This window comes from Eretmochelys imbricata, chromosome 8, assembly GCF_965152235.1.
Source record: "Eretmochelys imbricata isolate rEreImb1 chromosome 8, rEreImb1.hap1, whole genome shotgun sequence".
NCBI classification, from domain to species: Eukaryota; Metazoa; Chordata; order Testudines; family Cheloniidae; genus Eretmochelys; species Eretmochelys imbricata.
In genome coordinates this window covers 15243448-15262376 of record NC_135579.1, presented here as the reverse complement: position 1 = coordinate 15262376, position 18929 = coordinate 15243448, and the positions used below count along the sequence as shown (strand labels likewise).

General features: G+C 45.5%; 1 long non-coding RNA gene across 3 annotated transcripts in view; it reads right to left on the bottom strand.

Annotated features, from left to right (window-relative positions):
* LOC144268642 (uncharacterized) overlaps positions 1–8682 on the bottom strand; it is a 63130-nt gene extending 54448 nt beyond the window's left edge. For all 3 annotated transcript variants that reach the window (XR_013346822.1, XR_013346820.1, XR_013346819.1), the window contains exon 1: positions 8354–8682. This is a non-coding gene — a long non-coding RNA (uncharacterized LOC144268642). The remainder of the gene's footprint in view (positions 1–8353) is intronic.
* Positions 8683–18929: the final 10247 nt, after the last annotated feature.

Genomic DNA, 18929 nt, shown 5'->3' with positions numbered 1-18929 from the left:
GCCATCAAGGGAAACATGGTCGAAAGAGAACAGGGTGCTAGAAAACACAGGTGAGAAAGAGACCTATGGGCCCTCAAATGAGTCTAGTGGAGTCCTAGGACAACCTCCCTTGCTTTGAGTGCAGCCCTCCTGTGTGTTAGCAGAGCACAGGACCTGCATACACACCGCACCCTTTCTGGAGGATTTCTCCCAGCTACTTGCAGCCAAGCAGCAAACGTCTGAATGTTTTCTCGATTGCTATTATTGCTCAGTGAAAAACTGCCAAAAACGAGAGACCGGTGGGACAGAGCCTGCGTCTAGCAAGCATCCACAGCGGCTGTGAAGTGATAAGTGTTGCTGCTGCAGCTTTCTTTCCCCTGCAGAGGCTCGTGATGAGGCAGGAAAGGGTTGGGTGGGGTGTCAGCTTGAGAACAAGTTGCAGCTATATGAGATGAGAGACTCGAACGCCCGAATTCTCAGAGCGACTGAAAAGGCACGCGATCTCCCCATGCAGCATATGAGACGCAGCCCCACAAAGCACCCACTGGAATGTGCTGTTACTGAACTCACAGTGGCATACGCCCTAAAGCAGTTTGCTGGTTTCCTCCTGGCATGACACACCACGCAACAATTATTGTATTTTCCAGAAAACAACATGCACATTTCAACTGAGTTTTGACCCTAGAAATGAAATATGTGGTGGGAGGTTGCGGGGAGCTAGCCTTGTGGCTAGCTGGTAGGTCTTTGCTGCCATACCAGAGAACTGGGGTTGGGCTCCAGTCCTGGGGCCCAATTCATCTCTGATATAAGTCCAGTGGCTTCAAAGGCATTATCTCAGGAACGAGTTTGGCTCTCTGGTGCCGAGCTCCAGTGAAGGTAGCATGCTCAGCCCCCAGGGCAGGAGGGAGAGCTCAACCCAGTAAAGGAGTTAATGTGGGGACAAACTTGATAGTGCTTCAAACAGTAGACGCAGAGACAAGCCCAACCCCAACTGAATCTGCTGTTCTGGTTTCTGTTATGTAAAACAGCTGTTAGTACAAGGTAAAGACAGGGGAAAACTCCCCTGTGGGGCACTTCTGCTGCAGCACCCCAGTGGAGAGGAGAGATAAAGAAAGGGGAGATGAGATTCAGAGGACATCACCATCTGGGGCCACATTCTGATTACAGTTACATGAGGGCAAATCTGGAGTAATGCCACTGAACTCAATGGATTCACTCCATACTGGTGCTGATATAAGTGACCAGGATCTGGTTAGACAGTATGGCAGACATGCTGCTCCAGAATCTCCATCCCACCTGAGCTTTACTTCAGGTAGGAATGGAGTGGTGGGGCTATGGTGGCCATTAGCCACCATTTTTCCTTCCCTTCTGGAGTCATCCGGGGCCGATGCAACTTCCAACACAACTTACAGCAGCCTTGTGCCCGCTCTAAGTGGAGCCCCTAAGTGGCTGTTAAACTGCACTCTCCACAAGGGCTGTTAAGCGATTAAAAAGATTAAAACCAATTAATTGTGCTGATAATAATAGAATACCATTTATTTAAATATTTTTGGGTGTTTTCTACATTTTCAAATATATTGATTTCCATTACAACACAGAATACAAAGTATACAGTGCTCACTTTATATTTATTTTTTATTACAAATATTTGCACTGTAAAAAACAAAAGAAATAGTATTTTTCAATTCACCTAATACAAGCAGTCTAATGCAATCTCTTTATCATGAAAGTTGAACTTACAAATGTAGAATTATCTACAAAAAATAACGGCATTCAAAAATAAAACAATGTAAAACTTTAGAGCCTACAAGCCCACTCAGTCCTACTTCTTGTTCAGCCAATCACTCAAACAAGTTTGTTTACATTTGCAGGAGATAATGCTGCCCGCTTCTTGCAGGTCCTGTGCTCTTGTTTACAATGTCACCTGAAAGTGAGAACAGGCATTCACATGGCACTGTTGTAGCCAGCGCTGCAAGATATTTATGTGCCATATGCTCTAAAGATTCATATGTCCCTTCATGCTTCAACCACCATCCCAGAGGACATGCGTCCGTGCTGATGACGCTTGTTTAGCATATCTGGCATGTAAATACCTTGCAATACCAGCTACAAAAGTGCCATGAGAATGCCTATTCTCACTTTCAGATGACATTGTAAATAAGAAGCAGGCAGCATTATCCCCTATAAACGTAAACAAGAAGTAGGACTGAGTGGACTTGTAGACTCTAAAGTTTTACATTGTTTTGTTTTTGAGTGCAATTATGTAACAAAAAAATTCTACATTTGTAAGTTGCACTTTCATGACAAAGAGATTGCACTACAGTACTGGTATGAGTTGAACTGAAAAATACTATTTCTTTTGTTTATCGTGTTTACAGTGCAAATATTTGCAATCAAAAATAATAATATAAAGTGAGCACTGCACCCTTTGTTTGCTGGGTTGTAATGGAAATCAATATATTTGAAAATGTAGAAAACCTTCCAAAAATATTTAATACATTGAAATTGGTATTATACTGTTTAACAGTGCAATTAAAACTGTAATTAATCACAATTAATTTTTTAATCACAATTAATTTTTTTGAGTTAATCGTGTGAGTTAATTGTGATTAATCGACAGCCCTACTCTCCACTCAGACCCCTTCTCACCCATCCCTTCCCCCCACCCCCAACATACCCTGTATGAGACGTGGCTAGGGAGACAGTGTGGAGCTCTACACCAACCAGGGAATTCTCTTGCTACAAGGATATTCCCCAGCAGGGCTTGATTCTGTTAGCCCTTTTATGCTGCCAAAACAGCATCATGGATCCACAGTGGAACACAGAGTCTGGAATACTGTGTTTTGTCTAACGTAGACAGTAGGTTCCTTGTGGCAGGGAATTGTGTCTATTTTAGGTCAGGATGGTGCCTAGCACGCTGTGGAAGGCTTCAAGAATAAACAAGCAACAACAAACATGACTAGTTTTTTGAAAAAAATTCCCTTGCAAGTCACTTCTGATGAAGCAAGACAATGAAAACCAAGTGATAAACTAACATTAGAAAAAGGGCCCAAACAAGGACACTCAATGATTCCACTCAATTTCAGTATTAAGGACACCCAGAAAATAAATACAAAGTCAGTAAAAGAGATCCAACATTACTGTCTGGAGCTCAGACCATTGCAAGCCCAATGTGCCTACCACAAACCACGGTGCCAGTTAAGAATGTGTGCATATTTCCTGACTGCCCTTTGTTTCTTTCATATAACCTGCTTCACCTTTGAATATGGATATTCTTGCAGGTGCTACTGCCCTCTACAGTTCCGGGAGAGTCAACACAGCAGCACGTTACAGTTCATTGTAACCATATCATGCAAGATGGTATGTCTTCTCTTAACCCCTATTTCAGTCGCTTATATCTTTCCTTAAGAAATTCTCTCCTGAGCAGACTCACCTCATGTTAAGTCTAAGCCCCACAGAAAATTTCTTATTCCTGGAAAATTTGAAGAAAATCCATCCAGCCATTTTTGGAGTTAGCCCAGCATGAAAAATTAAGTTGTGTGATAACCCAGGGTCTCTGACTCACAATCCCTCACTCTAGCCAGCAGAGACACGGCCTAACTCAGATGGGATGCTTGTTGACCATCCAGACGTATCAGGAAAGCACATATGTCAATTTCAAAAGCCCTTTAGAGTGTCAGCCAGGTCCCTTACTCAGGTGTCTACTGAGAGGGAGAGCACAAAGACTCTTCTCCCTCATGCAGCCCCCATAGGGACCATGCATAATTGCAGCTCTTGTGCTCGAGTGCAGAAGCCACTTTGTGTACTCCTCATGGCTCACGTAATGTCCTAAAGGGGTGGGGAGGAGGCAGTCACAGCCTGGCCCCCAGAACAGGAACACCACAGAGGGTGGGAGAGGCTGCATGCTATAACAGGGTGTAGAAGGGAGCACGCTCCCCCTACACACAAGGACGCTCCAGGAGACATTCCGCCTCCCGCTACTCCCTCTAGGATGGTACTGCTCTGAACCATCCATTCCTCTGGGGGGCAGCTGAGCTCACAGGCCCAAGCTAGCCCTTGTATCAACAGGAATACAACAAATTCGTATTAGCTCACAGATGCTCAGCCAAACCATTCAACACTCAAAGTCCCCTAAAGCTTAATACAATTCTCCTGTGGGGTCAGAAGCTGCAAGGAAGATTGTTTTTCTCCTAATGGTTTGTATTTTGAGCCTAACATTAACCCACTGCACTGATCAATACAGAATTAGAGACATATTGAGCCAAGCTCATTCCATCCCCTGGAGAAAGCCTACTGGCTTCGGTCTGGCCTATTGCTTCTCTCATATCCCAAAGCCAGCTAACCATGCAGTGACAGAAGATGACAAACAGGTGTACAGTGTTGGCAATGCAGCCTTAACCACCTAGTTTTTGGGAAAACCTATGAATTAACTGGTTTCTCTTCCCTCGCCACCCTTCCCCTCACCCCCAACATCAACAGTCCTGTTATGCTGGTTGTAGCTCACCAGCTAAATAGGTTTGCCAGGCCAAGACCAGGCTGGGAAGTTGCCAAGAAAAACTGGGGTGTGCTGCAGGAAACAGTGGTAGTGACTTAGTAGGTGGCACCGACTTAGTACTGAATCAGTGTTCCTGCCTCAGGATGCTGTTGCACTTAGCTAGCCTGTTAGCTGCCTCCCCCAGCCTCCAGGAGCTGCTCTCTCTGTTCTGCTGTTGAAGGAGGCCTCCAGAGACAGTGACTCCTCCTTTGGCACAATCTCACCTGGCATGAGACCACCCACCCCAACCTGTCTTGTCTCTGCTCTGCAGGTGGTGCGGTTAGCCTCCCTTTCTCTGATACACACATGCACCCAGGCCCGGGGTAAACAGCCCTTCTACAGTTCCTGAGGCACTCTCTCATTTGCTTTTCAGAGAGTAAATGAGTGAGTGACATGTCAGAGTCCGTGAAGGATGGTCTTGTGATGGAGGCACTAGACTAGGATTCAGAAGCACGGAGTTCAGTTTCTGCCACTGACCTAGGACAAGTCATGTCACCTCTCTGTGTCTCAGGTCACCATCTGTAAAGTGGGGGTAATCATTCTTCCTTCGTCTGTCTTGTTTAGTTACTCTGGGTTGGTACAGCACTCAGCTCAACATGGCCAAGCTCTGTAGGGGCTACTGTAATTACTCCTGGGGAAATTCTGTGCCACTGTGTGTGCATAATTAATTTGCTCTGCATATTTTTTTTCCAGAAAATAGCTTCTGCTGGAAAGTTGCTGCAGTTCTGCCTTTTCCCCACCAAAGGGCACTGTGCCTTCTTCACAATGCCTGTAGGGCCAGGTCAGGAGACAGGGGATATGGGGAGACAGACAGCATGGGGCAGGGACTGAATGGGAGTGGAGGTGCAGGGCCACATGGGGATGGGGGATGGCTGAGTGGGGGCACAGAGACACATGGGGATGGGGAGAGGGGGCTGGGTTGAGGGGGTGCAAGGACACATGGGAACAGGGGGGAGTGGCTGTCTGAGTGGGGGTGGAGGGATACATAGACAGCGGGTGCAAAGACACATGGGGACGAGCAGTTGTGCCTGACTGAATGGGAGAGGCTAGGGGTCAGCCAGCGTCTGTATGAGGGAAGCTCTTTAACAATCCCTCCCCATACCCGCTCCCCAAAAAAATCTGTTTCCATACTTTTCCCACCCATACCCAACAATCCTCCAAGTTTAAACCCAGGCTATGTCCCAGCAATTACTGCCCTTTCTCTCAGCTCCTCCATTACCCCTGCCTCTGCCAAGCCTTTGCACTGCTTCTGAGGGATATGGGAAATACGTTTCTGTATTGTAGTTTAAATGAATTGTTACTCAGAGTTCTGTATTAATATGCCTAGTAAGGAGTCTATTTGTCCAAAAACATTTCCTGAATCTTCTTTTTGTTATCTCTATTGTTACAGACATACTTGCTGACAGGTATTTTGAAATAAATTACCAAAATAATTGAAACTGGGGTGATTATATTGTGAGTGAGGGGCTACTTAGGAAAATATTTGGGAGGAGCAACCAGGGCACAGGGGCAGGCAGGGGAAGGAGGGGAAGACTGTTGGGGGTGATACAGTGAGAGGCTGGAAGCGGGGGGTAGAACAACACAAAGGGGGGGGGAGAGAGACAGAGCACGCACACAATGTAGGGAGAGGAATGGGAAAGGGAAGAAAAACGGTAGACTGAAAAGATTCCCTCGAGAAGGAGAAATCTCCCTGCCTCTGCTGGGGTTTCCCTTAACTCTGTGTAGTTCTCAATCTACCCTGCTAAGCATAACGTATCTCTGTCTCATGAACAGAAGTTTTCTCTTCCCTTTAGAAAACACCAGATTGCACCATGTCACAAGTATTTCCAGAATCATGGGATGGAGGAAGAGAGCCTCCGGCTGCCTTACAACCACTTTCCCCAGATTACTGAAGATCTCCTATTTTCTTCAAAGAGACATTGCCCAGCCTGTTCAGACCTACCTGGCCAAAGCAACTAAGCGTATCCAGAGACTTTAAATGAGTATGGCTTTCGAAATGTACCTGTTAATGAGGAATTGTGAAAATTGACTCACGTGGGGGAGGGGAGAAGCCACAAACTTATGCAGAATTTAAGGGCTTTTTTTTTTTTTTTAAATATAAATGCACATTACTGGCCCTTATGGTTACAAAGGCATTCTAATGTGAACGAGTGTAAATGGGTGTTTTCTTGAGTCTGCAAAGAGCTGGTTCCCATGCCTTTGCTGCTATTCATAGATCTGCCAAGCAACAGCAGAGTGTAACTAATATAAATGATCAATTTCATTGCCACTTCTCAAAATCCTGGGGAGGGATGTGGTGAGATATACCAGTTTCATGCTGCTTCTGCTGCTTCTTGAGAAATTGCTAAGCAGCAGTGAAGTGGAACACTGGAGTAATTCTACCCTGCACTAGCCTGCTGCATATTAATTGTCCACGTGGACTCTGCTGACATGCATAAACTGTTCATTAGTGTGCTTTGATTAGTCCCATTTCAAAGAGGACTAGATGTATCAGCCCAAGGTATGGGAAGAGAAACAGAAGCTATCAGGCTAATAACGAGCAGCCCCAGCCTTCAAATGGACAATGGAAATTAGCTACAGGAACGGTTTGCTAGGAACAGCAACAACAAAAAAACACCTTACACCTGCTGCCCTATAGAAACTCTACCCCCACCCTCTCCACCGCTCCCTTCCCTCTGCCCCCCTCCCTTCCCTCAGCCTCCCCTCCCATCCCCCTCTCCTTTCCCTCTGCCCCCTCGCTTCCCTCAGCCTCTCCTCTCATACCCCTCTCCTTTCCTCTGCCCCCTCGGATCCCTTCCTACCCATCCTTTCCCTCTGCCCCCTCAGCCTCCCCTCTCATCCCCTTCTCCTTTCCCTCTGCCCCCTCAGCCTCCCCTCTCATCCCCTTCTCCTTTCCCTCTGCCCCCTCAGCCTCTCCTCTCATCCCCCTCTCCTTTCCTTCTGCCCCCTCAGCCTCCCCTCTCATCCCCTTCTCCTTTCCCTCTGCCCCCTCAGCCTCCCCTCTCATCCCCTTCTCCTTTCCCTCTGCCCCCTCAGCCTCTCCTCTCATCTCCCTCTCCTTTCCTTCTGCCCCCTCAGCCTCCCCTCTCATCCCCCTCTCCTTTCCCTCTGCCCCCTCGCTTCCCTCAGCCTCCCCTCTCATCCCCCCTCCTTCCCTCTGCCCCCTCACTTCCCTCAGCCTCCCCTCTCATCCCCCTCTCCTTCCCTCTGCCCCCTCGGCTCCCTTCCTACCCATCCTTTCCCTCTGCTCCCTCAGCCTCCCCTCCCTTCCCCCTCTCCTTTCCCTCTGCCCCCTCCCTTCCCCCTCTCCTTTCCCTCTGCCCCCTCCCTTCCCCCTCTCCTTTCCCTCTGCCCCCCTCCATTTCCTCTGCTCCCTCAGCCTCCCCCCACCCCCTCTCCTTTCCTTCTGCCCTTTGGCCTCCCCTCCCACTCCCTCTGCCCTCTTTGGTGCCCCTTTGGTCCATCTCCCACCCCCTCCCTTTTCTCTGCCCCCTAGGCTTCCCTTCCTACCCATACTTTCCCTCTGCTCCCTCAGCCTCCCCCTCCTTTCCCTCTGCCCCTTTGTCCCCTCAGCTTCTCTTCCCACCCCATCCCTTCCCTCTGCCCCCTCTCCAACTCCTCTATCCTTTCTCTCTGACCCTTCCCACCCAGCCCCAGCCTTTTCCTCTGCCCCCTCGACCTCCCCTCCCACCCCCTCCTTTCCCTCAGCACCCTCTTCTTCCTTCTCACAGTTCCCCTGTCGGATCAATGGAGGATACAACCTTTCTGAGCTGAGTCTCAGGTGCAGGAGATCTCCTCGGGGCTGCCCCCAGTTGGAATCAAGTCAAAGAAACCCTTTACCTGCACATGCATCACCTCCTTTCAGCATAGTCTTTAGGGAGCCACTGTTGCGATCTGGTGGGGGTGGGACAGAGCAGGCAGAGGGGCAGATGCTTAGTCTGGTCCAGCCTGTACCCACAGGTTCACTGCTATTTCCAGATGTCTTTAGGATCCCATTTCTTAGCACACTCCCATTCAGAGGCTGAGTCTTGTTGCTTGTGGTCCCGAGGTGTGGGCCATTGGCTGTGAACCCCAACAGGGCTGTTTTTCTCCGCAGTCAAAACAAAGGCTGGTGACTTTCACTTTTCCTTTAGGCAGCATCCTCCAAAAATATAGGTGGGGGAGGGAAGAGAGAGCTGTGGCTGGGGAAAGTGAAAGTGCACAGGAGGGAGGTGGAGCAACGGCCTAGGATCTAATCCAGTTTGGTACACAGAATTTTCCCAGGGATTATTATACTTCACAGCGTTCGGAGACAGGGGACAGGCAGAATGGGCAGGGGAGGAGAGAAAAGAACCCAAAAGCATGTCAGGGGGACAGGATATGAGGAACTCAAATTCTGTGGGGGTAGAAGATGGTAAATTAGAGTGTTTCAGGCTTGGTAGTGGGAGAAAATCCCTTTTACTAGGTCAGAGAAATGTTTTCCTGCTGGGTTGCATGAAGCCTTTGACCACATTGATCACCGTGCACAGTGGCCTGGTTTTGATGCATCTTTGATATCTCTAGGTTTCCTGTCCTCATGACTGGCTCTCGTTTCTGGCCTGGGAAACTCGGACTGATTCTCTTCTCCCTTTCTATTTAGAAAGTGCAGAGAGATTTTAAGCACTGTGTTGGCTCTACCCAGAGCCCTGTTTCTCCTAGTGCATCCGCCACTGGCAGCAACTGTGAGAAACAGGACTGGTCAAACATTTTCCTTCACAACTGTTTTTTCCATGGAAAATTGGATTCACAACTAAATGAAATTTTTCACAAATGTCTGCTTTCTCTGGAAAACTTTTTTTTTGGGGGGGGGGGGGTCAAAAAATTAAATGTTTCGGCATTCAAATTTCTGATGTTCTAATTTTTTATTTATACATATTCTTCTATTTAATGTTGTTGTAGGTAGGTGGAATCCAATTCTGTTTATTCCAGTTTAAATAAAGTCCCCTTTATCGTATTTTTTGACAACCAATTGTATTCACTTAGCTACCATTAAATAACCTTTTATCACAGTTTTCAGAGTAGCAGCCATGTTAGTCTGTATCTGCAAAAAGAAAAGTAGTACTTGTGGCACCTTAGAGACTAACAAATTTATTTGAGCATAAGCTTTCGTGAGCTACAGCTCACTTCATTGGATGCATGCAGTGGAAAATACAGTGGGGAGATTTTACACCATTGGGAGGGAAATCATAGATCCTGTGGTTGATAGAACTCGTAAAATGGCTGACCAACATCCACTGTTTCATGTTCTCTGTGTATATAAAATCTCCCCACTGTATTTTCCACTGCATGCCTCCAATGAAGGGAGCTGTAGCTCACAAAAGCTTATGCTCAAATAAATTTGTTAGTCTCTAAGGTGCCACAAGTCCTCCTGTTCTTTCATCACAGTGTAACACTTCCCCCAGCTCTCATCTGCGAGGTAAATTACATCACCTCCATGACAGACCACTACTACTAAATTTTGGTTGGTGGTTTTAGGACAGGGTGACTCTTGTATGTTTTTCAAATTATAACACAATAACCTTACTCTGAGAGGTCTGTTTACACCTCTACACTCTAGGCCTGGGGAAAGAGTGTGCAAGAAAATGACCCCTACGAAGGGGTGAAGCCTGGTTAGAAGCAAAGCTAGTTGGCAACACTGATGAAATGAATGAGCTCTGTGGAGCTGCAACCTATTGGTGATTGCTCTGAATATTCTGGTTCCACCCCACAAGTTACGTTATCCAATTATATTTCCTAAAACAAAGCTTTCTGCAAACTTGATTAATACATTTACACAAGTTCCCATCCGAAGAATAACTATCTTTCAGACAAGAGCAGAAGGCTCTGTATATGGCTGAAATCTGCACAATGTCATACAGCTTCAGATAGTAACTGGATGTGATGCAGAAGCCCTTAGATAATATTGTAAAACATATCTGGGATCCTGAGTGTGCTGCCAAAAGGACTTCATTCCTATCCAAGCCATATAAATGCCAAATCTCCCATATTACTTTCAGCTTTCCTGTGAAAGAGGCACAAACCCCATGCTACAGAGACAATTTAAAAATAAAAATAAATCTACACAGGGCTTGTCCCTGCTGGGTGCTCCTGGAAGACACTTGTAGCACAGACATCATGTGCTAAATAAGTCTCAGGGCTTAAAAGTGGATTTTTCTACCCTGAGCTGCAATTGTAAGAGTAAGGAAACCTACTGTCTGAATCCTGGTGGCTTAGAGAACAATGTTAAGGGCCTTGAGATTGTTCATGGTTCAAGGCAGTTAATGAGTAAGTCAGAAGGAAATGAATTAAGTTCATCCCAGGGTCAAGAACCATTCTGTACTACCAGATGGAAGCAATTAAGATCGCTTAAGAAACCAAACTGTTCAAAACTGCAGGACCAGAGAGAAGAGAACATCTCCCTCGCTCGCGGATGTCACTGACTTAAGTTGGGAATGTCTGCAAACAGAAAACTGGCACTTTAGGCAATAACCCAGCCTTCTCCTGTGCAAACTGGACACTTAGTAGTGTTTTGTTTAACTTCTCCTGCACTGCTCCGGGCAGCACAGTGCCATTACCAGGGGAGTTCATTTAATGACTCAGTGTTTTAAAACCATTTTATTTAGTCTGAGAGATTAATCAGTCAGTCAGTGTCCCTGGGCACTTCCTGTTAATCAGTCATATTATCTACCTAGTTTCCTCAAGTAAAGATACTTGAGAAATTAGAGACAATGACAATATTAGCAAACTGAGACTGCGACTAGCTTTTAGATATGCAGGCAAAGAGATATAAGTGACCCGGCTAAGTACTGTTAGCACAAGAGGTCACAGAGGTAAGAAAGGGGTTTCCCTGGAGACATGTACATTCATTTTTAGAATCAGATGAGCAGGTTTTCTCTCTCTCTCTCTTGGGCTGTCATATCTTCACTGGGATTTTGAGAATGCCTCTCACTGGTCTTATATTGAGGAATTACTCACAATTCAAAGTAATAAGACAGCTCCCAGCAGGTAAACTGATGTACTGAGACCAACTACGTCACTTTCCCAAAACATGGCTCTTTTTTTCCGGGCCACACCACAATGCTACAAGTCACAACTTTGGCTCGTTCAGGCAGCTCTTACAACAGCATGGCTTCTGGGCCAAAGCTCTCACACTTTGCCTACAGCAGCTGTTTGTAACTACTGTAGACTCCCTTTTTAAAATAAATGTTGCTATTTTGCTGTATACAGTTGCCCTACCAACAGTTGTATCCAGTACAAATACAGAGAGCAGAGCAGGGTCAGGATATAAACATTGAAACCACAGAATAAAATCCAAGAAGAAAAACGTTTTAAAAATAAATCCAAAGAGCTATTTAAAGACTGTCAATCATTAGCAGGCTGAGCGAGGGGGAAAGACAGTCTTTGGTTAAGGTAGTAGACAAAGGATAATATTTTCAAAAGCACTTAAGTGACTTAGGAGCCTAAGGCCTATTTTAAAAAACGACTTAGGCACTAGACACCAGATACCTAAGTCTCAATGAGACTTCTGAAAATCTGAATGAAACTTCTGTGAGGCTCCAAAAGTCTAAGTCACTTTTGAAAATGGAATAAGGCCTAGATTAATATTCTACCTTTTCAGAAGAAAGAGCCCATAGTCTGAGTTGCTTCCATGAACTAAATTCTTGAGAGATTTTGCTTAAAGATAGCAGAAATCTCACAACACCACATGACGGGCCTTGATTTGGCCTCAGACTGAACTCTAACCAGAATTTAATTTGGGTACAAATCACTGGAGATTCTGGCTCTAGTTCACTGGGTTCCTGGCCCATGACTAGGGCTTCTACCCACTGATGGTAACACAAGTAATAATGATACTTCAAACTTAAACAGGAGTTTACCAAACTTAACTAGAACAAATACATTTCTTAGGTAAATATGGTAACGGTGTTTAAAAATTATCTGCAGACTCCATACTTTGGAAAGGAGAAAACTTAAGTGTGGTGTGACTGTAGTAGGATCACAGAAGTAGGGTCCAGAGACACAAACAGTGATAAACCAGAAGAAAAAAAAAGTATGAACTTTCTAGCAAACAGACAGAGAATTCAGACTGTGGGATTTAAAGAAAACAAAAAGATAAATCCATTAACCGCACACTCTTTGGGGCAAAATAATGAATGGTTGTTTAGTCCAAACTCACTCAGATTAGTTTAAACCTACAGTAATTATGAAGAAACTCGTACAGATACAGACAGACATCATCTTCCTTTCCAAATGCAAACAGATGGACATCATACCAAAAGGACTGAAGGTAAAAAATCCATTACAATCCACATACCACACAGACTATGCTGACAGCTTGTGCCACACACTCTCAAAGAAACTGCGGAACCACCTGATCAACATCCTCTACAACAAACAGGGAAAGATTAACTGGATACTCTCATAAAAAACCAACCTTCCACACAAACTTCCTCGTGGCTGGACTTTACAAAAACTAGACAAGCCATTTACAACACACACTTTGCTTCTCTACAAAAGAAAAAGGACACTAAACTATCTAAACTACTACATGCCACAAGGGGCCACAACAGTGGTTCCCTCAACCCACCCAGCAATATTGTTAATCTATCCAATTATACCCTTAGCCCAGCAGAAGAATCTGTCCTATCTCGGGGCCTCTCCTTCTGCCCCTCCACCCCCACGAACATGATACAGTTCTGTGGTGACCTAGAATCCTATTTTCGACGTCTCCGACTCAAGGAATATTTCCAACACACCTCTGAACAACAACATACTAACCCACAGAGACCTTCCTACCAACACTACAAAAAGAAGGATTCTGGGTGGACTCCTCCTGAAGGTCAAAACAACAGACTGGACTTCTACATACAGTGCTTCCACCCACGTGCACAGGCTGAAATTGTGGAAAAGCAGCATCACTTGCCCCATAACCTCAGCTGTGCAGAACACAATGCCATCCACAGCCTCAGAAACAACTCTGACATCATCAAAAGGCTGATAAAGGAGGTGCTGTCGTCATCATGAATAGGTCGGAATATGAACAAGAGACTGCTAGGCAGCTCTCCAACACCACTTTCTACAAGCCATTACCCTCTGATTCCACTGAGCGTTACCAAAAGAAACTATAGCATTTGCTCAAGAAACTCCCTGAAAAAGCACAAGAACAAATCTGCACAGACACACCCCTGGAACCCCGACCTGGGGTATTCTATCTGCTACCCAAGATCCATAAACCTGGAAATCCTGGATGCCCCATCACCTCAGGCATTGGCACCCTGACAGCAGGATTGTCTGGCTATGTAGATTCCCTCCTCAGGCCCTACGCTACCAGCACTCCCAGCTATCTTCGAGACACCACTGACTTCCTAAGGAAACTACAATCCGTCGGTGATCTTCCTGATAACACCATCCTGGCCACTATGGATGTAGAAGCCCTCTACACCAACATTCCACACAAAGATGGACTACAAGCCGTCAGGAACACTATCCCCGATAATGTCACGGCAAACCTGATGGCTGAACTTTGTGACTTTGTCCTCACCCATAACTATTTCACATTTGGGGACAATGTATACCTTCAAATCAGCGGCGCTGCTATGGGTACCCGCATAGCCCCACAGTATGCCAACATTTTTATGGCTGACTTAGAACAACGATTCCTCAGCTCTCGTCCCGTAATGCCCCTACTCTACTTGCGCTATATTGATGACATCTTCATCATCTGGACCCATGGAAAAGAAGTCCTTGAGGAATTCCACCATGATTTCAACAATTTCCATCCCACCATCAACCTCAGCCTGGACCAGTCCACACAAGAGATCCACTTCCTGAACACTACGGTGCTAATAAGTGATGGTCACATAAACACCACCCTATACCGAAAACCTACTGACCGCTATTCTACCTGTATGCCTCCAGCTTTCATCCAGACCATACCACACGGTCCATTGTCTACAGCCAAGCTCTACGATACAACCGTATTTGCTCCAACCCCTCAGACAGAGACAAACACCTACAAGATCTCTATCAAGCATTCTTACAACTACAATACCCACCTGCTGAAGTGAAGAAACAGATTGACAGAGCCAGAAGAGTACCCAGAAGTCACCTACTACAGGACAGGCCCAACAAAGAAAATAACAGAACGCCACTAGCTGTCACCTTCAGTCCCCAACTAAAACCTCTCCAACGCATCATCAAGGATCTACAACCTATCCTGAAGGACGACCCATCACTCTCACAGATCTTGGGAGGCAGGCCAGTCCTTGCCTACAGACAGCCCCCCAACCTGAAGCAAATACTCACCAGCAACCGCACACCACACAACAGAACCACTAACCCAGGAACCTATCCTTGCAACAAAGCCCGTTGCCAACTGTGTCCACATATCTAATCAGGAGACACCAACATAGGGCCTAATCACATCAGCCACACTATCAGAGGCTCGTTCACCTGCACATCTACCAATGTGATATATGCCATCATGTACCAGCAATGCCCCTCTGCCATGTACATTGGTCAAACAGGACAGTCTCTATGTAAAAGAATAAATGGACACAAATCAGAAGTCAAGAATTATAACATTCAAAAACCAGACAGAGAACACTTCAATCTCTCTGGTCACTCGATTACAGACCTAAAAGTCACAATATTACAACAAAAAGACTTCAAAAACAGACTCCAACGAGAGACTGCTGAATTGGAATTAATTTGCAAACTGGATACAATTAACTCAGGCTTGAATAGAGACTGGGAGTGATTGAGTTGTTACACAAAGTAAAACTATTTCCCCATGTTTATTTCCCCACCCCACACTGTTCCTCAGACGTTCTTGTCAACTGCTGGAAATGGCCCACCTTGATTATCACTACAAAGGGTTTTCTCCCCCCCCCTCCTGCTGGTAATAGCTCCTCTTAAGTGATCACTCTCCTTACAGTGTGTATGGTAACACCCCTTGTTTCATGTTCTCTGTGTAAATAAATCTCCCCACTGTATTTTCCGCTGAATGCATCCGATGAAGTGAGCTGTAGCTCACAAAAGCTTATGCTCAAATAAATTTGTTAGTGTCTGAAGTGTCACAAGTACTCCTTTTCTTTTTGCGAGTAATTATGTTGTAACAGGACAGCATCTAAACACACACCAGGTAACCAACCCTAGTTTAAATATTTAAGGACCCAAATCTGACATCTTTTTAAAACACTGAATCTAATGGTGAATAAATCTAATTTTGGTGTCTTTTTCCTCTCTGGGGAAAGGTAGTTCAGTTTCCATGACTCTTCAGTTTTTGGCCTTCCTACTAGATTGCCAGCAGAGATGTCAATTGTGATAGTGGTTTTCTTTTCCTCAAAGGTGAAGACACCATTTATCTACTAGGAATTGCTCTGATACCACCTTTCCAGGTAGCAGCCACCTAACAGCCATCAGATTGCAACTTCCGGTCATATACCAAGCTGGTCCAAATGTGAAGTGATGATATAGGTGAAAGTCTATGCTATTTACGGGTGCTGAGAGCCATTAAACCAAACTGTAAACCCTGTATATGATAGAAACCACTTCAAACCCTGGGGTGTGACAGCACCCCTAGTTCCAGCACCTACAATGCTATTCCCAGTTTCCTGCGCTGTCCTAGTCTCCTCTACTATATGAAAGACAACAACAAAAGCTAACCTGGCTTCTGGTAGTTATTTCTGCTTTTCAAGAAATGTACAACATAATACAGCGTGAGTCAGAAAGACAAATGATGGGGATCTTGGCCATTCAGTAGAACAACTTGCATGACTTGTCTATTTCAGGCTGTGCAAGAAACAACCCATCTAGTTTTGACCTGTACGCCAGTGGCTCTCAACCTTTCCAGATTACTGTACCCCTTTCAGGAGTCTGATTTGTCTTGAGTACCCCCAAGTTTCACCTCACTTAAAAACTACTTGCTTACAAACTCAGATCTAGAAATACAGAAGTGTCACAGCACACTATTACTGAAAAATTGCTGACTTTCTCATTTTTGCCATATTGTTATAAATCAATTGGAATATAAATATTGTACTTACATTTCAGTGTATAGTATGTAGAGCGATATAAACAAGTCATTATCTGTATGAAATTTTAGTCTGTACTGACTTCACTTGTGCTTTTTATGTAGCCTGTTGTAAAACTAGGCAAATATTTAGATGAGTTGATGTACCCCCTGGAAGACCTCTGCATACCCCTGGTTGAGAACTACTGCCATATGCTATGGCAGTAGCAGTTCAGAAAGACTTTGTATAGTGCATCTCAGTGCTAGATTTCCAGGAGATCTGTGGAGTTTGTAAGCAAATTAGAATTACTGATGCTCTTGCTGGAAATGGCAATAGCAAAGGCCTAATGGGGAAGCATCCGTTCACGAACCTAGCAGTGGGAATGGGAAATAAAGGCGGTTGGGAAGGGTATGTGCAGGAGAGAAAGAAAAGCAAGAGAGACAGGTGATGCGAGATACAGATTTATCAATTCTAAAGAGTCATTGATGTCCTACTATAGAGTTACATGGTCTGATTCTCAAAAGGTGCTGACCACTTGCCCCTCTCATTGACTTAAATGGGATTTCTGGCTGCTCAGAACCTCTGGAAATGAGGCCAACAGATGCGCTCGTGTACACTCGCATATGGGAACCTTGAGAAAAGTTCTTAATGATTTATTGGGTGCTATAATTAGAATGTCTGAATGGATGAGTTAGATAGCAACAACTGCTGTTATAGACACAGTGAGCTGAGCAAATGCTGCCATCTGTTGGTGGAGAGTATACATACCTGACCGGATGCTCTAGCTCAAGGGTGGCCAACCTGAGCCTGAGAAGGAGCCAGAATTTACCCATGTACATTGCCAAAGAGACACAGTTATACATCAGCAGTCCCCCATCATCCCCCCACTCCCAGCGCCTCCCACACACCAGCAGCCCCGCCGACCAGCACCTCCCCCTCCCTCCTCCTGATCAGCCATTTTGTGGCGTGCAGGAGGCTCGGGGTGGGGGGAAGAAGTGAGGGCATGGCAGGTTCAGGGGAGGGGGCTGGAAGGGCTGAAGTGGAGGCAGGGCCTGTGGCAGAGTCAGGGGTTGAGCAGTGAGCACCCCACCGGCACATTGGAAAGTTGGCCTCTGTAACTCCAGCCCCGGAGTCGGTGCCTATCCAAGGAGCCGCATATTAACTTCTGAAGAGCTGCATGTGGCTCCGGAGCCACAGGTTGGCCACCCCGGTCTAGCTTAAGAGAATTCCCTCCTCTTTTAGGGTATGTCTGCATTTTAAGCTCAGGGTATAATTTGCAGCATGAGAAGATCAACCTAGCATGCTACAGAGTGCAGCCCTGGTGGCACAAAGGGCTAGCTGCCTGGAGGACATGCCTTTCTGAGACACAAGGCACGTACTTGGAGTGACAAGCCCCTCCCACTGCTCGCACCACCCCGACTACTTTATTTTGAGCATACTAGGCTCCATCACAGCTAGCATGGGTAGGTCTCCTTGACTTGGGAATTACATCCCAGGCTCGAAGCGTAGACATACCCTCGGTTAATTAGCATCTGTGGAGGAACGGCTGGTACAGAATTTACCTGGCAAAGTTCAGTTTCTTGTTCTTGTAACACTGACAGACCCCAGTTGTTGGCGGGTGGGTGGGTGCGATCAAATTTGAGACCTCTGAAGCTTAGTGTATGAGACTCAATTGCATGAGCTAAAAGCCACATGGCTCTTAGCTAAGGCTGTAGCAGACTACTCAGTCTCTAGATGGTTTAAGAGCTGATTACAGGAGGACGGAGGACCCACCAAGCAGGCACGGGTTACATAATTCCTTTGCATCCCAGTCACCTCTTTGCAAGCCCGCACTCATTTGGCAGTGGAAACTGACAATGCTCCCCTTGGTGAAGACCTACATGTGACATTTGCTTAGAGCAAACTTGACTTGAAATCCACGAGAAAGGGCACTATACCCTGTGAGATGAAGCATGATAAGGCCTGGAAGGTTTGAAAAAGGGAGGAGGCGGCACTGGACGGTCCATATTTCATCTGGTTAATGAATAAAGTAAAAAACCATGAAGGCATAAAAGAACACCAGGACAACACTTCGTATTTGGAATTCTCTTTAGAATGATTTTATTCAGAATATTACAAATAATCTTATCACAATTTTTACAGGAAAATGCTTTAAGAATCAACTATTTTAAATCAACCTTATTATATTTAAAGAGTATTTACATTCACAGAAGAAACCACTCTTTGATTTTGAAAATATTTGGCTTTCTATATACAAGGCTCTGGGCATAAGTGGTATAATAAAGTGCCCCAAGATGCATTTGCAAGCAAGGCACTATGCTATCTAAGCTGATTTCACGTTGTAATCAAATAGTTTTCAGTTGTACAAGTTTAGGACCCAATCCTACAAATTGTAACACAGACAA